Genomic DNA, 26,086 nt, shown 5'->3' with positions numbered 1-26,086 from the left:
ATCACATTAACTCTCACTCTCTGACACTCTCAACACATTAACTCTCACTCTGACACTCTCGTCACATTAACTCTCACTCTCTGACACTCTAAACACATTAACTCTCACTCTGACACTCTTGTCACATTAACTCTCACTCTCTGACACTCTCGTCACATTAACTCTCACTCTCTGACACTCTCAACACATTAACTCTCACTCTGACACTCTCGTCACATTAACTCTCACTCTCTGACACTCTCAACACATTAACTCTCACTCTGACACTCTTGTCACATTACCTCTCACTCTCTGACACTCTTGTCACATTAACTCTCACTCTCTGACACTCTCGTCACATTAACTCTCACTCTCTGACACTCTCAACACATTAACTCTCACTCTGACACTCTTGTGACATTAACTCTCACTCTCTGACACTCTTGTCACATTAACTCTCACTCTCTGACACTCTCAACACATTAACTCTCACTCTCTGACACTCTTGTCACATTAACTCTCACTCTCTGACACTCTCGTCACATTAACTCTCACTCTCTGACACTCTTGTCACATTAACTCTCACTCTCTGACACTCTCAACACATTAACTTTCACTCTGACACTCTCATCACATTAACTCTCACGCTCTGACGCTCTCATCACATTAACTCACGCTCTGTTTCACCCAAATGTCACATTAACTCTTTCTCTCATCACACTGGCTCTCTCACTCTGTCTCACTCTCTTGTCACATCAATTCTCTCTGTTTCACTCTCAACACATCACCTGACTGTGTCTCTCTGGCTCATCATATTAACTCTCTCACTGTCTCACTCTTGTCACATCAGCTCTCTCACTCTGTCTCTCTCATCATATTAAATCTATCACTCTGCCGGTCTCTCGTCACATTAACTCTCACTGTTTCTTACTCGTAACATTAACTCTCTCACTCTGTGTCACTCTAATCATATTGACCCTCACTCTTACCTTTCTCTCTATCATCCTTATATACTCTCTGTCTCTTTTCCTACCTATTAACTTGCTCTCTCGCACTCTTTTTCTCATCATATAAGCTTACCTTCTCTCTCGTCCTGTTAACTCTCAATCTCTGTTATATTAACAATGCCTCTGTCTCTCTCTCGCTCTCTCATCATATTGTCTCTCTTTCTCTCTAATGATATTAACCCTCCCTCTCCTTTTTCTCTTTCAGTTGTAGTTCTTGTCCCTGTTGAAGTGAATCATTCTCAGCGTCTGTTGAATTAATAAAATGAAGATGGTCAAACCACACGGCAGTTCAGATTAGCACATATGCAACAGCAGCTCCAGTAAGCACAGGGGAGGCTTGAATCCTACAGAGACCGACTGCATATAAAATTTGGAGGCTCATCACAGGCACAGGTCCACTGTGTTTCCGGTTTGATCCTTTCATGATTGTCCAGTTGTTCGGATCTCCATGGAAAACGGTATCCACAGTTACGTTCTGCTGGCTGCGAGGAGCGCTCTCTGATGTGTTGGATTGTTCTGAGTGTTTGTGTGTGTTTTTTTTCTTGTGTTTGGATCATCAGGCTAAACTCCTGGCATCATCACACAGGGAAGGATTCCTCCACTTCACCCTGAGACAAAGGCAGCAGCTTCTTTTGTTCTGTCTGCATGCTTTTATTCCTTACCTCCCGTTGTTCAGTGACAAAGCTGGCCGCAGTGTATAGCTTCCTTTTACTCTGTGTGTGTGTGTGTGTGTGTGTGTGTGTGTGTGAAGGAGGGAGCGTGAAGAAGAGAGGGAAGAGAGAGAGGCAGCGCCCGATTTGTCCCTGTGAAAAGCAAAGGCTGGAGTATTTCTCACTTGCGTTCCCCAGAGTGTAGCATTTTAGCCAGCAGACGGATTGAGGAGAAACTTAAAGGGGAGAGTACAGAGAGAGCAAGAGAGAATGGAGAGGAGAATGAAGTGGCAACCCCTTAAAGGGTCCGCTTTGCGGAAAAACAAATATTCCATAAGCCTTTTTTAAATGAAGGCAGTTTTGCTACCCTGTATGCTTTTAAATGGCATGTCAGAGCATCTGGGATACCATAGTAACCACCTAGCTACACACTAGCAATCACTAAGCAACACCATAGCAACCGAGTGAAATATCACATCAGCACTTAGAAACACCATAACAAGCAACAGGAATACCATAGAAATCACTTAGCAACACCATAGCAACCACCTGGATTACAATAGCAACCACCTGGGATACCTTTGCATTCACATAGCAAAAACCTGGCACTGCCTGAAAGGAGATTTTAAAGTTACGACTGCTGGGTGTATATAAAATGCAGTAAGGCAGAGTTTTAAAAAATATGTAACATCATTTTTGAGGGCTGTAGAAATATGTTTTTGATGTTATAAATAAATCTGTAAAATACAGTAAATGTACATTATATAAAAGGGGTAACAAATGGCAACCCAATAGTGGAATCACTCTGAAAACGGAAAGCGGCACGGAGATGAGGCGTGGGTACGGTCCATTCTCAATAATGACTTTTCATGTGTCTACATGTGTCGCACGTAGCCGTACAATTGCAGCACTAGCATTGTGTTCATCTCACGCAGCCATGGTGCCTGAAACTGCTGTACTTTTATCTTAGTTACTTAGATGTTGACTGTGAAAGTGAGTGCCCACATATGGGGTCCTTTAGAGCGTAAGGGATTAAAGCCTGGTTTCTTTGCCATGTGTGCGCAGGTGAGCAGTGCTGAAAGTAAGCTGTGTGTTTTAGCAATGAGCCGACTAAATCCCTGGATTTACAGTGAGGTGCCATCCCGCTCTGCTTAGATCACACACACACACCCACCCCCAGCGCACTCAGCACGCAAGCCTTGCTGGAGTGAAATGTGTCATTTGTGTGTGACATGGTGCACATCTGTGTACCCATGTGTATATATCCAAACAACCTCCCCCACACACACACACCAGACTAGCACAAGCACTCACACTGGCCCAGAGGAGTTGAGGATGCACTGATGGGAATGTGTGAATTGTGTTGTGGTTTGCACATTTTCCACTTTTCCCCCCATCAGTTAGGAAAGAGAAAATAAAAGGACTTGTCTTCTGCAGCCAAGCGTGTTTATTTGAAATTCCCACTTTAAAAAAACAGAGCAACCTCTGCCTTAATCTGAAAACGTTCTCCTTTTTAAAAATATCATTACAAGGACATTAATTATAGAGGAAGCTCATACATAGTCAACAGAGGCCTGACAGGTAGGAATAACGGCTCTCGTTGCTTTTGTTTATTTGAAAGATAAAGATTTTTTTTCTCAAAATGCTAATGGCTTTCGGCGCACAGGCCCCAGGGCTCGCAAGACACACCAGGCGGGCAATTTCAGCACCTTTCAGGCTCTCCCGGTGCATTTAGAGGTTGTTATTTGGGTTACAACCTGAAGGGAAAGTGCACGTGTGTTTTAAACCATTTTCTGCCCTTTTCCTGAGGACTCACTTTTAATTACAGCACGGAAGTCAATTCTCAGGTTGAAATGGTGCCTGAATGGAGCATGAAATTGCCGCGGTGTATTTGGAGCTGTTATCTTGGGTGAGCTTTAGCTGAACACACATATTTGCGGTGAGTAACAAGTCCAACCTTTGAAGTTTTGCTCCTAGCGCGCGCGAGGGGCCTCTTTGATGTTTCTCTGCCTGGTGTGTTTCTACTGGGGGAAAAGGCCTGACAGGGGGAGAGAGAGAGAGAGGGAGTGAGATGGAGAGAGAGAATGCATTAGATACCTCCAGGTCTGAGAAAACGCTGCTTATGTAGTTGGAGTCAGCCCGCATCCTCTACAGGTCGACAGAAATGGGAGGTCACCGCTCTGGCCGAGCGAGCGAGTGAGACAGACTGGCCGTGAAAGAGACACACAAGGGACACAGCGAGAGAGAGTCTAAAGGCCAGACAGGATGAAGTAAACACACACTTTCCCGGCGCGCCCTGCTTAGCGTGACGCCGTCATCCCTCATAGGTGGACCTCCATCTCTCTCAGCCTATATTTAGTCACCCTGTTGGGTTGAAGGAAGTGCGAAGTGGCTGTTCCAGCACATATACCTACACATATGCCGTCTACAATTGACTATCGGCATGGGCCTAATTAGGTGTGAAAAGACACTGATCTGCCAAATCATTAAAACCTAAAAAATGTGTAGGCCCCTCTCATACCACTAAAACAGCTTCTCCACTAGATCTCTGAAGGTGTCCTGTCATATCTAGCACCAAGACATTAAAAGCAGATCCATACGTTCTGTAAGTTGTGAGGTGAGGCCTCCATGGATCCCCTGAGGAGCCTGAGGTGCCCATGTACCCTGTTGATGGTTCACTGATTGTCCTTTCTTGGATGATGTTTGGTAGGTACTGACCACTGTTGTCAGGATCATCCCACCAGACCTGCCTGGTGTTTTGGTCATGCTCTGCCCCAGTTGTTTAAAAATCACAATTGACTTCCTGCTTTTAACACATCACCTTCAAGAATTGACTGTTCACTTGCTACCTAATGTACAATCCACCCCTGGATAGGTGCTATCATAACCAGTCTTAATGTTATGGCATATTAGCGTATACTTTTTCAGTATAACATGCTCCAGTCTTGCCTTGCCTTGATGTTTCAGATCAGTGCCACAGGATTTTGGGCCATATCTATCATTAGTATGTACACATCTGGTCTGTTCTAATTATGACAAGGCCACAAAGTACAGTTTTTGGTTCTAGGTAAGGCCTTTATTTGGTTGACTGGTATAGAACCTTTATGTGAGGTTCTGGACACTCATACATTTCATTTATAAGCAAGAGCCTTTAAAGTGAATTGTTTTTTAGGGCAGAGTTCTCGGATGGTCCAGATTGTTTTGCTCTATCCGTGTGTCTGTTGGAGCCAAAAGCTAGCGACAGATTTAAGAACCACTGCTTTAGGGATCCAGAAGACTTTGCTTGAAGGAACCCTTATTGGCAATTCTATTTTTAAGAGTGTGGCATCGCTGTCACGCTAAACCCTTGTCTCTCCAAAATGCAACTTTAAAGGAGGCAGAAAAAAACCTTCTTAACTTTTAATGGAAGTAATTAGAAAAAGATAGTATCCTTAGTCGTTTTGGAGCCTTTCTATTGGTCCATTCATCAATGTAACGGTGAAACAATATAAAGGGAGTAAGGAGGGATTTGAGATTCAGACAGAAACATGCATGCGTTGTGATTTCAAAATCTTCGAACTTTTCACCCTGGAGATCGTTTTTGTGTGGACTGGAGGCTAAAAAAGACAAAGAGACCCCAGCTTTTAAAATGATCCAGATATGTGTAGACAAGGCCTTTGAAAAAAGATCTGGTTTAAACCATTTCAGACCTCTAATGTAAACACAGCCTAATTCCCTGAGATCTGAGAATCAAGTGTGTTGCCGTGAGCAGCTGGGCAGAGACCGTTAGCCTGGTGGTGTAGTTTATAAAGCAGCGGAGAACGAAGCTTTCACAGAGCAGGAGCAGACACGCCGCGACCTTCACACACACCTTGATGGGTGTGAGGTGCAGAACAGAATACTGAATTAAATATGATTCAACTGGTAACCCACTTGAATAGTGCACCCTGACAGTTGTCTGGCAGAACAGCATCACACTTTAATGAGGGTTCTCCTGCTTGGGTATGTTTGTTGGTGTGTCTGTTTGCATGTGTGTGTATTCGGACAGGAAGGGAGAGGCACGTTGCAGAGCGCAAGGCCTCTATCCGTCTTCGCAGCGCTACACAGCGCGAGTTATTAGGATGCAGGCGTTGCGCGGGGCTCGCTGCGCTCATGTTTTTATTTGTCTGTTTGTTTACTCACCCAAGACTCCACTCCCTCCCTCGGCCCCAGTGCATAGGCTGCAGTTTGTTTGCGTGTGTCTCTGGCGCTCCATCTGTGCGTTCAAATCATCTCTTACCTCTTTCTGCGTGTGTGTGTGTGTGTGTGTGCGCGCGCTCAGTCTGAATAAGCGCACACTGTGGTTGTGTATGGCTGTTCTGTGATTCCCTCAGTAAGCGCTGTTGTTTGGTAAAAGTTTGATTTGAGAATTCTGGCTCAAATGGAACACAGTGAGAGAGACTCCTGTGATGCTCCAGCTCTCTTTCTTCCACCCTCTGTCTGTCCGTCTGTGTTTCGGGCTGTCTGTCTGTCTGTCTGTCTATCTGCGACTCAGCTTTTGACGCGCCATGCAACAGCACATTCCTCAGTGCCTGCACACTTGTCATGCCCCCCTCTTGAAATCTCAACCTCATGAAAATGCTAAGTACATTAATTTCTCAAAAAAGAGAGAGTGGGAAGAGAGAGAGAGAGAAAGAGGGGTGGGGGTCTCATTTCATTCCATAAATAGGGTTGAGTTTTATATGGGTCTTTATGCAGGATGAGTTCTCCCCAGTATCCTAATGAAATTCAAACTGTGCTGGACGGTTGTGTCTCACGGGGCCCACATCATGACAGACGTTTTTCCATTTGTGTCAGAGACAGATGAAAGACTGATTTCCTCTCTGGAGTCCATCTGTTCTCTCTAACTCTGCTCTAAAGGGGACACTGCTGTGGGCTCTGGGCCTCCAGCTGCCCCAGCCAGGGCTTCCCTGGATCTAGGCCAGAGTATGACAGACCAGTAGCTGTCCAGTTTCAAATCCCCACCAAAACATCCCATAGCAGTCGGGCCAGGACACCTCCCGACGCCTGTCCCGCTCAGATTTTTAGGACGCCAGTGAAGGAATGCAAGAGAACTGAGAATCGAGATTCTAAAATGCAAACCATATATCTATATATCTGAACGAGAAATTGAGTCTAAATGGAATTTAAACTCTCTCTTTTACAAAATGTAAAATTATTGTCAAAAAATTATTTATATAATTGATAATTATGATAATTGTCCATCCTAAATTGAGCATTAAAAAGAATGCTAACACCTTTCGTCTGCATTGTTTAAATAGCAACGGTACTACAAATATATCTAAGCCGATTGGCCTGGTGGTCTCAAAATGACGTGTGTTCAGGTACATTTCTGGCTTATTGCTATCTTGGCAACAGAAAACACAGGAGCGCCACTGACTGAAAACAACCTAGGCAGACGGCAACAGTCAGACATTCATTGCTTTCTTGGCAGTGAACAGCAATCCTACAAAAGTCAGACCGCACCTGGCTCTTAAAGGGAATGGCATGTGACACGCGGATTGGTTTATTGCACGTTACGCCCAAAACACACCAATGATTAATTAAGAGACTTCAAGCCGCACAAGGCGTACTTTTCCCATCATTACGACAGCAAAGACACACTGATGCTCTAAATCAAGCAACACGGAACACTGTTACAGCTCACCAAAAGATTGCTAAAATAGGGCCCTAAAGTGAGGAGTAAGAAAAGCACAGTCTAGCTAGAGTGTAAAATGTTAACTGCATTCTAAAATAAGAAATAGAGACTAAATAGAGTCTAAAAATGAGAATGAGTAAGAGGAGTAGAGTCTGAATGCAGTCTAAAATACTAAACTGTCCATGCTAATATGCCAAATAGAGACTAAATAGAGTCTAAAAATGCTAATTATTTATGGTAACTTGAGAAAGAGTAAGTGAAGTAGAGTCTCAATGGAGACTGAATATGAAACATTGAGACTAAATAGAGTCTTAAAATGCTACCTGTGCATGCTAATATGAAAATAAGAGACTGGAGCATACAAGCATACAAGATCAATAGTCCAAATCATAACTGTACAGTCTTAATGACTCTGATTCCTAAATGTGGCAAAAGCATTCTTTGGACGTTCTTAGAAGCAATATATTAGAACCACTTCTGTTTCTCTTTCAGGGCCTTTCAACAGATAGACTGTGACTGAGAATCTTTTTAAGGTATAAAGACCCTTTTTTTAGAATTACCAAGCGAGGGACCATTGAGGAACCTTTAATGCTTCAGGTGTAGATCATGTCAGCTGTGTTGAACAGAAGTGAATGCACAGAGTGGACCCCGGATCCTGGACTGAATTGACACCATACTGTACACAGTCATCCTTTCTGTTTATCTCTGCTCTTTGGTGTTCGGTTCACGGCCTTCACAGTACACAGTCCCATCATACATATTTTAGGATGTGTGTATGCGTGTGCCGCTTGTGCTCCTGAGCACAAAGCCTGTTTTTTGAGAGCTTTGTGAGCGCTCGCGTCTTGTTCTGACAGTATGCTCTTTCATGCCCGAGCAACAACAGAGAGCGGGGCACAAGTTGATGCATCTCCATTTCACAGGCAGCCTGCACTTGTGTAGTGTCCAAAGAGCTGCCGGATCAAAACCAATCTCCGTACTTCCAAAAGCCCTGAGAAAGTTCCCATCACGACACAGAGAGAGCGCGAGCCCCGGAGCATGCCGGAGCAACAACAGCAAAAAAAAAAAAAACTTGGCAACCGAAACACTGACAGCTCCTGTCTTTCTCACACACTGTCTGCACTGACAGGGGTAGCACATACTGGCCCAGGGCTACACCCAAACTGGACAGAGCTGTAAAATCTGATAGACAGTATCAATGGTTTGTAATACTTGCTTTTAACCCCTTAATCCTCAGAGGACTGTCGGCTTCCATTCCTCTCTCCTGTAACTTCATAATAACTCTGCCGTTCTACATTGTTTTCTGTGTCCCTTCTGAATTATAAGCCTTAGGGTGTGGGGAGTTCTGCACCTTTTCTGCTACTGGTAGCGAGTGTGTGCTGTTTCAGGCTAGGCTTCTGTTACGGGGTGATTTAGTATTTTTCATACTGGTTCCAGTTTTGATTCACCATAGTTTTTGGTGACATACAGAGTATTGTGCAAAGATCTGAGGCCACCCTCCATTTATTGAATCTGCAGTCAAAATGTCTTGATTAGTCAGAAGATGTGTGAGGGCCTCTGGGTGGTCCAGAGAAGAGCTCAAAGTGGTCCAGCAGACTGTGGCACAGCCTCTGTTTTGAGTCCTGAGTCATGCTGCCTGCCATCAGCAGCCAGAGCCCGAGAGAGCACAGTTGGCCGTGTTCTCTTCAGGTGGGTAGATGACTCTCTCATGTGCTGACTGGCACATGCGTCTGCTAGCCGTTGCTGTGGTGGCTGGTTGCACATGTTTTGAAGGAGGCATGTGTCAGTCCTCAACTTCTCAGTGTTGAAAGCATCACGTCTGATGGGAAGATTTTTTACACATGGGTTGGGTAATTGCCGAAGACTGGGGAAAGACTTTGGGTAAGAATTAAAAACATATATGAAGATATGCATGATGAGATTAGCTATAAGATTCAAAAACTGGAGTTCAAAAAATGATGAAATGATACAAAGAAATTGGGACCTGTGACAACCCTGCGAGACATGGTAGACCACAGATTCTGCCTTCAAATATGAGCAAATCCCTGGGCGTTTTGTTCATCCTTCCACTGTGAGAAGACGGTTTAGCACCGTGGATGTGAAAGCATGTGGAGCTGACCAAGAAGCTCTAACTGAGAAAAACCTATTACCTATTATTTGAAAAAGACCTGATGAAGCTGCTGGTGTTCAAAGAACTATGGACCGACCTTCCCAGAATCCAGACCTTAACCATTACTTGAATGGTGAGAAGCAGAAAATGCCCTAATTTCTTACACTGAACTGAAGGTTTTCTGCTTTCAGCTGAAGACGACTCTCAGTTCGAACTGAGCTATAGTACAGGTAAGGGGTGTTATATTACAAATATGACAAAATGTCAAAATCCTGAAAAATTTTGTTATCGGGACATAAGCGAGCGTATTGTGGATATCATCAGTGCTTAAAGAACAATGTCCAACTACCCATTTCATTGCAGAGGGTGTTATGTTATTAATGCTGTTTAATTAGATGTGCAGTTTGGGAGTATTTGAGTATTTAGATAGCAGTTTTTAAGACTGTCGCTGCTGATGCATTTTGTCTGCATGTCAAAATAAGGTAATAAATATTGTGTATCATGAAATTGTCTTTAAATATCGTGATATATAATATTTTCAGCATATCGCCCATCCCATTTTGACTGGAAATGAATTCTAATCTATGACTTTTGCACAGTACTGTAGATCCAAAGCGATTCACATTACTCGGTGTACTCTGCACATGCAATACTATTGAATGAGCTCTGGAAGCGATATATTTGTGAGAGTTGATTCAACAGAAAAAAACCTGAACGAATCTTTCCCTCCTTGCCTCTCAGCTATCGTTCCTCACAGCCAGAATCTCTTCTCATTTCTCTTCCCCTCCCTTCCATCTCTCTCTCTCTCTCTCTCTCTCTCTCTCTCTTTCTATTTTGCCAGGCTTCAGTCTGGAAGATAATAAAGTAGAGCCCTTCTTTTTAATGCATAGCGAAATAACCCTGAAGTGAAAGAGGATCCTTATTTGAGCCGGCTTATTTCATCTTTAATTATAAAGTGCAATGAAAGAACATTCCGATTGAATGGAGTAAACATTTTCTCTCGGCTTCATTAAATTACACCCGCCACTCTCACTTCTCCCCGCCTGTTGTTTTATTCGCTGTGTGCCACACTTGACTGAGCTCAAAACATGGGGGATAATGAAAAAGGAGGGATGGGACGAGCACTAGTTTGTCGGAGAGGGGCTCGTTTCCTTGCTAGCGCCAGGGGTCGGTGGGGTCACCTGCCTGCTTGTAAAAGCGGGGTCTTTAGCTGCCTGCTGAGTGGATGTGAGCGAGAGCGGCGGTCTCCCTGCTGATGAGCGAAGCGAAACTGCTTTCATCACAATCTCACACACACACACACACACATCAGAGTATGAGAACAGAATCTACATGCCGAAACACACACTAGTCAACTAAAAAAGCGTGTTCTCCCCCAACTCCGCCCGCTTCTGTCTTTCCGCTTTCCACACATTCAGCAGTTTAAAGACCAAAGTATTTATCATAATCGGGCTTTTCTGACCCTCTCCTGTTTCCGCACCTCGCCATTTCCAGTCCCATTACGCGCTGCTCTCGGTTAATTGATGTCATATTTCACTCTGACATTTGGTTGCATCCTTTTGTCCTATCTGTTCTCTTTGCCTCTAGAATTTACATTACGCCTTTTCCCCTTTGTCAGCTATTCCCTCAGGTCTGTGCTTCACAAGCAAATTTTCCCTCCTCCTGTTTTCCGAGAGCTGGTTTATATGTGCATAATGTGCGTCTAGGCTTGTGCTTCTGACAACAAGGGGAATGCCCCTCCCCTACTTTCTCCAGCCTGGTGCGGGAGTAGCCTGAAATGACCAGAGCTGCTCTGATGAGGCGGGGATTTCATATGAAATATTTCCCACTAAAAACTCCGAAGTGGAGGAATTCTGTGGAAAAGGAGGATTCTAACCTTTCAATTGTACCACATTTGTAAGAGAGTATAACGATTCCAAAAAATCCATAATTCAGTATCGATACAATGTGTTGTTTGTTGATTGTTGGCTAAATATGATACACTTTTCAAAACAGAAGAAAGAAGGAATGGCTGACATTATACTTGTTTATGCAATATTTTTATAAAAACATGCTAGCTTGTATGTTATCCCAAGGTAGTTTATACTCGCAAGGACTGTGCTCTTCCTCCTTATTCTCAATTATGAGGTAAAAAGAAAGCATAGGACAGGTGGTATGCCTTCATTATGGGCTTAGGTGTTTCATTTTGGATATACTTCATGCAGTATAGTCGGTATTAAACTCAAAGAGAGTGGTAAAGGTAAGAGCTGCACGATATTGGAACGGCACAATATTTTTTTTTTTACCCCACCTAATCAAAAACTCCTCAACTCATCTATAAAGTATTGGGTGGAGCACCATCATTCCCAAGAACACAGTTCCACAGCGCCACAGCTCAATGCTAGGGGACCATATACTGCTCTAGCCTACGCTATGATAAGATAAGATAATCCTTTATTAGTCCCGCAGTGGAGAAATTCTCAGTGTCACAGCATAAAGGGATAGCAAGACACTCAGTTGCAAAAATGTAGATAAATAATTTACACTATGTACACAATATAAATACGAATTTAAAAAGCAATAACAATATTATTTACAGCAAATGACTCTTAATTGCACATGTGGGAAGGGGGGATATTGCACATAGTAAATAGGAAAAAAATTAGAAAAAGCTCAGAAGTGAGCAGGAGCTGCTACAACAGGCTGCCACCTCCGCGGCGCCATCAGATGAACCATGCCTAACACCATAGGCTTATGTTTATCTGCTCCAGATAGTCCTATTCTATTGGCAGTACTTTTCTGGGTCAGCAATATAAGTGGTGTAAATATATATTTGTGTATCTCCACCTATTCAGCCTACCACAGTTAAGCCCTGCCTATTCATATAGCTGTTCTCAGGAGTGTTTCAGCTCTGAAGGTTTTTTGAATGAAGCACAGTGCAGGTCAGCCAATCAGAAGAGAGCTCATTATCATAAAAGCATAGCAACAGAAGAGAGTATTGGCACCTTAGGGATAAAGAAAGGTTGGAAAATGTGCTAAAATTGTGTTAAATCAAAATGAATTTTCATTTTTAAACATGAAACTTGACAAATGCAGGATTGGCCCTTAAAATTATCTTAGAGGAAGAGTGTGGAGGAGAGAGAATGAGGGAGAGAGAGAGAGAGCTATTTCAGATTTCTACCATGCCAGCAAGCCCTCAAAACCAGCAATCACAAACAGCCATCTGCAGGGCGTGAAGGAACATGACTCAGTTTTCTTCTTGTTCAGCCTCTTTCTTCTCGTCATTTTAATAATGTATGTATATTTGAAAAGGCGAGGTATGCAACTGCATCAATAAGTAAAGCAGACTGGTGCTTTTGATGCATGTTCACAGCCACCGTTCCTGTGTCCTTGCGCTCCTGAAACAAACAAGAGCTTGCTCAGGACAAGAGCTCTGCTGCGGTTTGCTTCCTTCTCCTTTGCTTTCTTTCTTTCCCTCCTTTTCTCCCACGCTTTTGTTCTCCCGTCACTGACATGCTCTGTGGTGAAATCCAGGCCAGCGCGGCTGGCTGTCTGTGCAGCTCTGCTGAGCGCAGGTGAAAGAGTTAGTGCTGCTGAAGCGTTAGCGGTGGCGCTGCCTCTCTGACACGGCTGAAACACAACCCCCCAACTCGCCTACCCTGAGGGCTGGCGGGTCAGGTGGAAGGAGGGCACGGCTGGGCTCCAGTCACCTGACAGCGGGTGCCAGAGCTGGAGCTCATGTGGGGCATGATAACACACCTCAACCCATCTCGCCCTGGCTCGCCCCGAGGGCCTTTCCCTGTCTACCTGTCAGCAGAGATTTAGGCCTGTCGTCCAGCATCTCAGGCCCAGTTTCATATTCGATTACCAACGTCTTCCGAGTTACACGTCCCCTGTACACGAAGACCACACGGCCACACACGCGACAAAGGCTGAGATTTAACCCTTACACTGTGCTTCTGTGGACAGGCCGCGTTTTGTAAACACGAGTACACTATTACATGATTAATAGCTGGTTATGCAATGAACACATTCTTAGTCAAAGGGTTTGATGCATTTCTGACTTTTATTTGTCTCAACCCAGCCAACATGCTCATGTGGGGCTCACAGGAGTGGTAGTTGGGCTAGTTGGGTTCCAGGTGGGCATGGGCTCTGAGTGGCTTTGTACATGTGTTGTTACTGGGGTCCCATCATTACAGCTCTCAATTATCTTACAGGGGTCCTGTCTAGGCTGCATGTACAGTGTACAACCTATGTTTAACCCCTTCTGGTCTCATCATTGACTCAGGTTGAACCCTGGTGGGTATCCATATGTGAGGCAAAGATGGAATGCATGGACCAAAAATTCTGGTTCATGGTCAACACAACTTTTCTTTCCCAAAGTCTTGTAAAAAGCCATCCCTGGACAGTAAAGACAGTTACTCCAACAAAAGCAGGTGTCCCAATACTTTTGTCCATATAGTGTATTTTAAGAAGTACTAATTGCTGAGCATGTATTCTCTCCTTGTAAAAAGAATGGCCAACAAAATGGAATGTGGGCAACATGGAATGCCCACTATGTGCGTAGTGTGTATGTTCTCTGGATTGATGGAGCTTTAAGATCCAGATGTAATCATCCAACATCAGTACCTGACCTCCGGATTGCTCTTGTAATTGAATGCAATTTAATGAAACGGTAAATGAGTAGGTGTCTAGAAAACCGTAGTAAAACACATAGTGGAAAACTAAACTGACCTGAGAAACCAGAGCTACCAAGTAATGAAAAGCATGTGATGGAAAACAGGATCCGGTCAAGTTGGACGGAGTGTGATGAGTTTCTGTAAAGGAAAAAACAGAAGCCGCGAGGAAGCTTCAGGTGTGGAGAACCAGTGCCTTTTGTTCAGAGAACTAAACAAACACAGGTCAGGTCTGTCATCAGAAAACTTGGCTGGAAATCGAAGCCAGACTAGTGAAACCTGAGAGCTGAGGTTTGAGGTCTGAGTTTGACCGTTGCTGCAGAGAGTCCATTTCAGCCAGGTGTTGAAACAATAGGGTTAACAGCAGGAGAGAAGAGTCATCTGAACCATGTCTCTGTAAACCACAATCAGCTTCACACAGGATTTGCTTAACTGTGCAGCTTGCATGTGGGTCAGCATAGGTCAGTATCTAAGTCCTACAAATGCTTTTTGAGACGTTCGAGATTGTGCTGTAGAAATGTAGGACAATTGAACAACAGCTTTGATATAAGGACACTGAGTGGAGAGGGTGTGTGTGGAGGAGGCAAGGCGAGGCGCTGACAGTTCAAAGTGGTTCAGCGGGTCATTCAGTCTCTCTTTCAGCTCAGAGCACATCAGTCTAACACCACACATTCGTCTTGTCCCAACTGACGGCTGCGTAAGTTGGAGCTATCCCTCTCAAAGTTTTTTTGCTTTGTCCGTTTTCCCCTTGACCTGTCAGCACAGCATCCAGACTGCTGGGGGGTTTGGCTCAGGGCAGTCTCACTGAGCTGCTGAAAGCTCTTCTGGAAGGCTAATGCCTTCTACTGAACTGACCGCCCTTCCTGCTAGTCAGCAGACATGGGAGGACGCGTGGATCGAGCAGCAGCCTCAGTGCTGAGAGACAGACTGCAGCTCAATCACTTCCATTCTTTACCAGCCTTATTCATATAGCCTAATGGGCGTCCATGCCTGCTTCCTGTCCTGGCCTATATGGTGATGGTCTGTTGATGTAGGTACACTGTTCCTTCCTGCACAGCCAGATGGCCCCTAGGTGTGAGCGTATGGTTGTGTGTGGTACCATGTGAAGGACATTGCCCTGTCCAGGGGCACCCAATGATTCAGAGTAGACTTTAGACCCACTGTAACCCTGATCAGGAAGGAGCTGATGTTAACAGTTGGCCATGGTTGCTCAGCAACATGGTAGTACAAATTCCAATTGGTGCATGTGGTCATTTTAATCAATCAGCACATATTGAAATCTGGCAAGTTTAAGTGCTGACATTACAATAAAGGGGATAAGCAGTGAGTGTTTCTGTGACATGGTGTAAAAGTGGTGAAGACTAAGTCTGTCTCCCTCCTTCTCTCTCTCTCTCTCTCTCTCTTTCTCTCGTCCCCTGGAGCTGCCGCTTATCTTTCAGTGTAAAGGCTTCTGCTGGATATTCCACCAACACTAAATGTAAGGCCAGCTGGCAAAGTCACCATGACGCCCAGAGAGACACACTCACCCTAGCACGGACACAGACACACACACACAAACGCCACCATACCCTAAAGACACTCACACTAACACACACATACAGACACGCTGCCAGGGCTAACAGGCTCCTTCAGCCTCCGTGCTGTCCCTGCCACTTCCCATAATGCACTGCAGGCACTGGACACACACTTTGGCTGGCCAAAAGCTCCACTGGCTAAGATGATGTGGCTCCTGTCTGACCCGATCAGAGGGAATCCGTGCTGCTGTGGCAAAGCGGGCACAAGGGTACAACTGCAGAGACACATTAACACTCTCACACAGCACTGACATACACATACACACACACACACACACACACAAAAACAGTAACACCCCTGGCCCCACACATAGGAAGGCACATGCACAGACAGTAGAAGTTAATTATTATTCCGTTTTTATAATGATATTTATTCACTTATTTGTTTTTCAGTCATACTGTGCATCTCAGCTCTCAGCTATGCTTAATTTTCTCCGCTCTTCTTCTCCTACACACTTGTACATGCATTCACACACACACACTTACTAAAAAAAAAAAGCTCCTAGAAACACACTCATCCAATCTGTAACAGCACCCCCCCCCCCACCACCTCCCCCCCCCCCCACCTCCCAAAACACACACAGTGCGATTCCCTCTAGTGGTGAGTGGCTCTGGCCTGAGGACAGATCCTTTTGGAGCAGTTTATTTAAGCTGAAACCAGGCCGCCTCTGGATGGGTGCAGGGCAAACACGAAGAAACAGCCTGACCCTGCAGCACCGTCACTACCAGCTACTGCCCCTGACCATCCTAGGAGAGAGAGAGAGAAAGAAAAGACGAGAGAGAGGGGCACCAAATGTCCTTTAAAACAGCCCTGTTCCAACTCCCGGAGAGGAGGTATAGGGTGATTATTCGTTTTAGGCCCCTTTCTCTTCTTCTGTGCATGTCTCAGTGCTAGATTGCTGTTTCTTAAAGGAATACTTTACAGCATAGTTCAACCCAGTCTGTATCTGCTGCATCTGAAGTACACAATCAATTACCACAAACAGTCATTAGCCTATGCTTAGAAAAGAGAACAGAGAGCCTGCTCAGTTTGAAAATGCCTGCCCATTGGCTTCTGTGATGAATGTGTTTGGGCTGGTCTGTTGTTTGACTAAGTACAGGGGAACACCTCTAAATGACAGCTTAAAGCTGTAGTGATATTCACAAGTATCAAGTGGGAACCTGAATTACAGAGTAATAGTACCAGTAGAGTATACATGTAGAGGACACATATACAAACATATAGTGTTTGCAAAAAGTTACAGAGAAATATTTCACACTATTTCTAGTGAATTTCAGCTATTTATAGCTTTTTAAAGTCATCCGTGGGACTGAGCTGTGACATTAAACTGTTTATGCGTGGCTTCTGCTTATGATATTATTCCAGTGACGTGCACCTCTGCTGATCTTTAAGACTGTAAAGCTGACAGTAACCCTGTATGTCTTAATGCCACAGGTCAGCCATCTAACTGAAAACAAACACCACCACGGCTGGATCTTTGGGGTGAGAACAACATTTTATGTGAAAAAGAAGGATAGATAGCTAAGAAAACTGCAAGGAATGCTGGGAAGTCCCCTTCCCAGTCCTACAGTATACAATATACGACATGCAGTAGCCATGGTGGTGTAGTGGTTAGGATTTGGCACTCTCACTGCCGTTGCCTTAGTTAGAGCACCGGAATCTACTGATGACAGGGTTGTGGGTTCGAACTTGGACTTGGCATGGTGCCACTGTTGGGCCTTTAAGAAAGGCCCTTAACCCTCACTGCTCCCAGGGCGCTGCAGTGATGACTGCCCACCGTTCCGGGTATGTGTGCTCACTGTCCACTGTCTTCACGAAGTCCAGCCCACTTTCTCCAGCATGTTCTGCAAATTACAGCTAATTACTGTAAAATAATGACATTTGATTAAACTTGATCTGTTTGTGAGGAATTAGCTTAGTTTTCAGTTTTAACGAGGAAAAATGTTGCAGGAATGTGTTTTCGTACACACTTCATAAATAAAGGAGCTGCTGAGAATGCCACACCCTCTTTATTGTGACTTTTATAGGAAATATGAACGTTCACATTCCTGGAAAAATACTGTGTGAGGGCTGCATGTGTGTATGAAACAAATCCCAAACAATGAAAGATGATTTTAAGAGTTTAGGCAGATTTTGGAGCAAGCTGATGCTGATAGGGCTGCGTACTGAAGTACAGAAATGACGCTGAATTTGTCAGTACTCAGCAGTATGGAATCGCTTCTGTCCGTATCTTGAAACCGTATTGAAATCTGATTCTAAACTCCTGCAGTGAAGAAGGTATGGACCTGATTGAACACCCTGCTGTGGTCTAGCAGATGCTGGGGGAACTTTAACAGAAATGTGAACTTTATTAGGGAGCATTGCTTTAATTATCAGAGCCTAAGAAGGGGGCCTGGAACATGAGCTTAAACATGCTTGTTATTAGAGCTGGATCAGAGAAGAAAGGCGGAACGAGGGAGAGAAGAAAGGACTCATGGAACAGGAGGTGGTGCTTGAAGGGGAAGGCCTCAGGGTGTGTTTTTAACCCTGTGAAGGACTTCAGTCAGGAGAGAAGTGCCGCAGCTCACTAAAGTAATATGTACATTTGTATTAACAATTTAGACTTCAGATTTTAGAATGAAAAGCCCTGAGCCCAGACAGAACTGTGCCAAGATCCAGCCACCACAATCACAGCTGCTCCACCGAGAACCATGTAAAATATGAGTATGGATGAGTATCTCAGCTTGGCTAAGCACTGTGATAACTTACTGTAATCATTGCAGGTTAACTAGACAATTAGCCAGTTTAACATTCAGATAAGCAGCCTTGGTAGCCTTGGTTCACAGGTAGACTAAATAAACCTATATTAAATGGACAAAAGTATTGGGACACCCGCTCTTTCACTGTGTCTTTAGAAGAATGAGTTTATCCTCTATCCTTTTTGCTGGATAGGAAAGACGTTCTACTAGATTTTAGAGCATTGATGTGCGAATTTGATTGCATTCAGTTACAAGAGCATTAATGAGGTCAGGATGTTGGAGGATCACCACTCCATCCCTAACTCCCCAGCTCATCCCAAACCTACTGGATGGAGCACCAGTCATCACACAGTTTCTACATACCCCTCTAGCCCACACCTGGCATTAGGTATGGTGCCAATAGGATCATGTTTATCGGCTCCAGAGAGTCCTACAAAGTCCTGTTGTACTTCTCTACTTGGACTAACAAGCAGTGTATGTGTGTGTGTGTGTGTGTGTGTGCATTTGCACATCTGTGTCATCAATGTGTGAACTTCAAGTGGCTAAATGCATTCATTAGAAGCGGTATCCACAAATATTTGGTGTAGCTAGTTAGCTAACTGAAAGATCCCGCGGGCTCTGAACTAGGGCAGAGTGAAGCCCTAACACAACTTCTACCCACTGGTCCTAGAGCCGACCTAATTAGGGCGAAGCGGGCAGTTTGACTTATGGTCGGTCCGGTGCAGTTAGCGGCAGGCTTTTGACTTCTCATGGTGAAGGTGAAGTTGCTACAGTAGTTACTGAACCATAACTTAAAGTGTTAATCACTGAATAACATGTTTAAAGTATGGAAGGTGTTCAAGTTGGCAGATAGTGTGTGTATGGAGTGCCAGGTGCACTGTGGTGCAGGTTTCTGCAGTGCACACACACACACACTCACAGCTCACACACTCACACAGCCCCATGCTGTGGGCAGCCGTTGGGTTTAGGCCTCTGGGGAACATCACACAGAGATTCATTATAGAGAGCAACCTACTATTACTACTACCACCACCACCACCACCACCACTGCTACTGCTTCTGCTCCTACTCCCCAGCGCTCCGTCTGACCATGGAGAGCAGAGCACAGAGGAAACATCAGACCTGTCAGAGTGTCACCTATTCATTCACTGACTCCACTCCCTGCACTGTGTGCTAATGGACAGTGTGTGAGAGAGAAAATGTGATTTCACATCGACCAATTGTGTTCTGGCTCCATCACCTAATGGTGCGTACCTTCTTGCTGAATAAATTATTAATTAATGAGAGCACACACACACACACACACACACACACACACACACACTTTCCTGCCATGTTTTTCCCGCTCTCCTTAAATAACACGCTGTGCTGGAGTCATCAGCAGCCATTAGGCTGAGCGCTGTGCAGCATGTGTCTCTGAAACATGAGGATTTATTATTGCAGGTTTAATTGATTTCATACAGAACATTATGGAGGAAAGCTGCTTACGCTCTTCTGCTATCTGTTCAGGGGGAAAAATTAAATACTGTCCCAAATAATTGCTGCTGCCGTTTGCCTCAACCCCCCCACCCCACACACACACACACACACGCAGCCCCTCTACACACACACACATCCTCCCACTTCCCCAGCTTCCTGCTCTTCCAGTGCCAATTAAGCACTGGCCCAAAATACCAGACCTTGTAACAGGATTAACTCAGTGTGTTTAAGAGGTAGAGGAAATAATTAGTCCTATTACTGATAACATTAATCAGGTTAACCGCCATGCCTCATTATGGTATCAGTATTACCACTCTCTCTCTCTCTCTCTCTCTCTCTCTCTCTCTCACGCTCTCCTCACTCTTTCTCTTTCTTCCCCCCCCCCTTACTCAGTTCAGTTCAATTCAAGGTTGATTTATTGGCATGACAGGTATTGACCCTTGTTTGGCCAAAGCTTCAGTAAAGAGTTCAGTACCAGCAAAAAAAACAACAAAACTGTACAGTTACGTCACCTCCCTTCATTCTGTCTTTCTCTATCTCGCTCTCTCTTTTCATTCTTCTCACTCTCTATATGCTCCCACTTGTTCCCTGTACTCCTTCTTCTGCTCTTTTTTCTTCTCCCTCTCTCACTGTCTTCAGCTCTCCCTTCCTCATTCTCTCTCTCTATAGCACTCTCCTCTCACTCGTTCTGTCCTCTCTTCTGCTCTTTTTATTTCTTCCTCTCTCTCGCTGTCTTCACTTCCCTCTGTTACACTTACTCTGTAGCACTCTCTCTCTCTCCTCACTTTGTCTCTTTCTCCCTCCCTCTTTCTCTCTTCCCCACTCTCACTACCTATTTTTCTTCCTCAGTCTCTTTCTCTCCACCTCTCTCTCTCCCATTCACACTCTATCCCATCTTTTCACTCTCTCTCTCTCTTATCTTTCTCTCTCTCTTACCTCTCTCTCTCTCTCTCTCTCTCTCTTATCTTTCTCTCTCTCTCTCTCTCTCTCTCTCTCTCTCTCTCTCTCTCGCTATTCTTCTCACTCTATCTCCCTCATTTATTTTTCTCCCTCCCTCACACACTTTTATCGTTATGTCCTTCTCCCTCACCCCCTTGCTCTCTGTTCTTCTCACTCCTTTACTCTCTGTTCACCATAACTCTCTCCTATATCTATCTTTCCTCTCTCTATATTTTTCTCTCTATCACCCACTCTCACTATCTTTTTCTTTCTCACTGTCTCTCTTCCATTTAATTTTTTCTTTCCTCTCTTTCCTCCACTGTCACTCTCTCTCTGTCTCTCTTTCTGCATCTCTCAGTCTCTGCTCTTTTAGTCTCTCTATCCCTCTTGTGCTCTCTCTCACCTCTATTAAAATGCAGCTCTCAGTAATGGTAATCACACAGCTTTGCTCCGTGGGTGAACCAGTCAGCACATTGATGGAATCAACAGGTCTGAAACTGAATGTTTGAGACTGTGTTGGGCAAATGCCAGTAAAGAGGATTGTTTGGTAGCCTGTGTGTTCACGGTGGTGTGTTTTTGTGCGAGAACACCACCACCACCCCCTCCCACACCATTCTAATAGTGCTCTATGTAAAATACTCTAAACGATGCTAAAAGCTGCCAACTCCTCTGTGTCAACTCCCGGCACATAATAAACACATCAAGCCCACCTCTTGGCTGGCTCAGCGGGCCTGTACTGCTCAGTAGGTCTGAGTAATTGGAGTTAAATACAGTGTGGTGGAAACGTCTTTCTTTCTGCTGAGGGGTGAGCTTCAGTGTTATTACAGAGCCTGGATAATGATTCGCATAAATACACAGAAACATCTGAATGTTGAGCCTCTTCTCACTTCGCATCTGATCAATAAGTCCAAGACAGGGGCAGGACTGCTATCCTCTTTAAACTAGATAGCATATTCTTGTTTAATGTGACTCCTGAATTGATCTTTCTGGAGTGCGTGTAAGAGAGTGAATGAGCGGGAGAAGCCCGGTGCGAGAGCTCTTATTGAAATGAACTGCGAAAATACATTCCAGAAAAAAAAAAGCTGATCTGAAATAACGGAATCGTTCCGTGTCAGACGCTGATGTTTACAAGGGTGCTTAGTGCTGAGCAAAGGGGGTCTATCTGCGAATTTATGCAAACAAACTGACAGCGTAAGAAACGAGACATAAATTCAGATAAACGTCTCAGCGCCGTCTTACAGCGCGAGCCGAAGGAAGAGACGAGGCCGAAACTCAGCAGAGGCAGTAGTTTTAGCGGGAGGAAAGGCATTAAGGAGAAAGCTCTCTAATTTGTGAAGGGATGAATTTAATCTGGGGTTTCCTATAGTGTGGCATTAATAGTGCTTCAACAGGATGAGCTGGACAAGGCCAAATCCAATCAAATCTCTGTAATCCGGTTTGTCTGGATGAGGCCATCACCTCTGGGACATCCCAAAAATAAAATCTGTGGTCTGCGTCCTGTGCCCTGCTGCCACACTGCTGGTCCTGCATCAGAGCAGATGGAGCAGGCTTGTCAGTGTTCACAGTGTTTATTCATATAGGATCTAAAAATGTGTTTGTTTTCCTGAATAGCAGATGTCAGGTGCAAAATAGATTGAACAATACAAGCGTGGGCGTTGTGGGTGTGATTGTGTGAATCCAAGACTAAATGTAGAGATGGCACCAGTCTAAAAAACATTATCGGTACCAGCAATTAATATTAGATTAGAAAATAGCAGTGGGCTCCAAGTGTCCGACTACGGCCTAGGGGGTTGCAAGTTCGAATCCCGAGTCAGGCCGAAGTTTGAGAGAGCACAATTGTCCATGCTCTCTCCGGCTGGCGATGGTGGCTGGTCTGTTTCCACTGAGCATGTCGGCTACCGGGCAATGCTGCATCGGTGGCAGTTAAAAAAGAGACTGGTTTCGCATGTATCGAAGGAGTGTGAGGAGCGTTGCTAGTGCTTGGGGAGTTGGGTTGGGAACAGGTGGGTTATTGGCTCCCAATTGAGAAAATTTAAAAGTGCTATAGCATCAATTTATTTAGTTTTCTAAGTTGTTCTTCAATGAATAAACAGTAAGTATGTAATGGCATGTGATGGTTGGAGTGGAAAATGCTCAGATGTCATTGGAAAAGCCTATTTACAACTCTGTTATCTCGCTTTTTTGAAACACACAGATTTTTTCCTGTGATGCAAAGCACAGATTTAACACTGTGTAAATGTAGTAACCATCCCTTCACACATACTATGTCTATGTGTCCTTTACTTTGGCATGGATACAAAGAAATACTTCCACCAGAGGGCAGTTCAGAGTCAAAGTTCAAAGTTTTCTGGCAACAAGCACCGCCCTCACGACTTCCGGAGGTCCTGCTCCGTTCCGTCTGTATTCCGTAAGCTGTCAGTGCGGATAAAGCCTATCCATATCCAGATTTAACATTGAGCATATATGATTCTTTACCGGATAGCATTGCTGTCCTCTTGTTGGATCAGCCAGACGTGCTGTTAGCAAGGTGAAGAGATTGTAGTTGGTTAGCTTTTAGCCTTGCCCCTACTCGCTTCCTCGGGTTTGGCTTTCCGGTCTTCCAGTCTTACCAGTAAGGACGCTGAAGAGGAGAGGTAGTAAAAGCCTAGCATTAGGTTTCTACAGACACAGGCACATTGCATTGCATTGCAACCCATATTCCCATTACTAGCAGAGTCTAGAAGGTGATGTGCTGCTACCAGTGTCAGCAACACCATATTCTCCTGAATTCGCAGACGCAATTTACCATTTCGCCAGCGATGACTAGGGCTTTTACTAGTAGGCTGGGTTTATGGCATTTTTGGGGGTGTAAAAATAACCAGACTGATAGGTAACTGTTCCGGGATTTAGGAACTGGCCTGTTTTCCAGCCCTGTTTTGGTTATGCTGGATTTTCTTTGGAAGGAGGTGACAACAGTGTTTCCATGGGTTGAACTCTCATTATTTCACCATGCCGAGGACGGTACTGTTTGACATTCTAGTGCCCTTTTAAGTGAAGCGCACCAATTTAATGAAAAAACAGCTGGTGTCGTACATATTACAAAAACATCACAAACAAACAAACAAACAAGCAATTCATATCTTTACTCTTCAGCTTAAGCTCTCTCTCTCTCTCTCTCTCTTTTTCATTTTCTCTCTCTCGTCCATTACCCTTCTTTGCCTCTCTCTCTCTCCTCTCCATCATTGTATGAGCAGGGCTGCGGGTGGCCTTTGGCCCCGGGCTGTCACTCACTCTTTGGGGTGGCAGATGGGCGTGAAGTGTGGGCTAATAGCCGTGGCGTTGGGATGAGAGAGGGAGAGACAGGCCGTCTCACCTTCATTCTCCCACGCCTCTGAGAGATGAGCGCAGGGCAGTGGAGGCCACGGCGGGGTCTAATGTGGTGTGACGGCTCTCTCTGTGCAGCCCTGCTTTGCACGGCCCAGCCAGGCAGGAGTCTAGACCTGAGAATGGCCATCATGGCGACCCGCAGACCATGTATCCAAACTGAGCTTTCGCATCAGCGTGACTCACACAAATGTCTGTTTATAGATAATATAATGCAGATGCTTTGTACCTGCTACCTTCAATATGTACATTAGAGTTTAGGACAGAACTCGGACAGAATGTTAACGGGCTCGGGTAGGGTCGGGCTGGATTTTTTTGGGCCAGATGTAAGCTCTAATGTACATAAACCAAGTCCACTAGAATAATCCTTTCAACACTACTACACGACTACTTTGGGAGAAAATGAAAGTGAGGCTAAAAAGGCTTAAAGGCTGACCAGAGGCTAAAAGCTAATGCTAGAACGACCTAGCGACGTGCGTAAGCCTCTGGAGCTGCTGAAAAGGGTAAATGCGATCGTTAGGCCATTTGAAGAAGACATAGTGGCCGGCCAGAGCAAGCGCAACTGTGTATGTCTGTGCAGAAGAATCACCCTTACTTCCTTCTCTATCTCTTGCTCTTAAGTCCTCGCTCTCGTGCACTCGCTCTTTCACTCTGTCTTTCTCTCACTCTCACTTTCCCTCTTATGCGTTTGCTCTCTCTTTCTCTAGCTCTCACTCTCACTCTTTGACACTCGTTCTGTCATGCACTCTCTCCTAGTCTTGTTCACTCTCGCTCTCTCTATATCGCTCTCACGCTCTTGCCTCTCTCTTACTCGCTCTCTCACTCCCTCACTTTTGCTCTGTCTCTCAGTCTGTCTCTCTCATGCTCTCACTCTCTTTTACTCTCGCAATCTCTTGCGCTTGCCCTTTTGCTCTCCCTCTCATCCTCTCCCGCTCTCTCTTTCTCTCTTTTGCTCTCTCACTCTCTCTCGCTTTCACTTTCGCTGTCTCTCCTTTCTCTCTGCTTTATTGAGAGTGTCTCCATGCCTCTTCCAGTGCAGTGCCACTGAGAGAGGCTGAATATAGTGCTGGAGTTCAGAGTAAGCCTCATTTAGCTCACACCTATCCCGGACCACCGCGCTCTGCAGTATCACTAACAGGCAAACAAAAGGTTACCCCCCTCCCCAGTTTAATTAAAAGCCTTGTTTACACCTTGTAACCGCAGCCGACGGATCAATCCTCACCTGAATAGCGTTCGGCTGGCTAATAGTTGGCCTGATCAAAGGGCCCGGGCAGTAATTGGCGGGGCCGGTGAGACGTATCTGCGCATTACAGAAAAACAAAAGCAATTCTTGTCGCCAGAAAAACTCCAGCAGAATGCTAAACAACAGTGCGGTTGGTCTCTCCGGCAGAGCGGCATGCGGAAGTTCAAAGAGGGCTGGAGCTCACATTTGGGCTAGTGTGCACTGGATATGGACTGGAGACAATAGGATGGCATTTAAAGTGGAGGACTCGGGGTGTTCAGGGTGTTAGCTCCACGTCCCAAATGTGGAGCGCCAGCGGCCATGTGGGAGCCTCTCTTTTCTCTCTCTCTCTCTCTCTCTCTCTCTCTCGCTTTCTCTCTTGCTCTTTCTCTGTGCCTTCTTGCATGTTTTCTGTCAGCTTGCTGCTCAAATCGAGGATATCGCTGTATGTGTGAATATGTATGTGTGTGTGTGTGGGGGGGGGGTATTTTAGAGACTTGTAATCTTCACTTGTAATCTTCACAGGCCCAGGCTCTATTGATCAACCCCAGCAATCAAGGCCCCGCGAAACACTGGCTGTATTCATTATAGAGCCCTCCGGCTCCTCTAAAAGTAGACTGAGTGCGTTTAATGAAGGGAAACAAAGGCAAGCAGGGCGCCGGGCACACTTGCCAATCACCACACAGTGTGCTAAATAAGCTAGGAGGGAGGGGTGG

General features: G+C 45.0%; 1 protein-coding gene across 1 annotated transcript in view; it reads left to right on the top strand.

Moving 5' to 3' along the window:
- LOC140556314 (neural-cadherin) overlaps positions 1-26,086 on the top strand; it is a 156,355-nt gene that overhangs the window by 21,689 nt on the left and 108,580 nt on the right. The window lies entirely within an intron of this gene.

Source organism: Salminus brasiliensis, chromosome 5 (assembly GCF_030463535.1).
Source record: "Salminus brasiliensis chromosome 5, fSalBra1.hap2, whole genome shotgun sequence".
NCBI lineage: Eukaryota > Metazoa > Chordata > Actinopteri > Characiformes > Bryconidae > Salminus > Salminus brasiliensis.
This window is presented reverse-complemented; position numbering and strand designations above follow the sequence as displayed.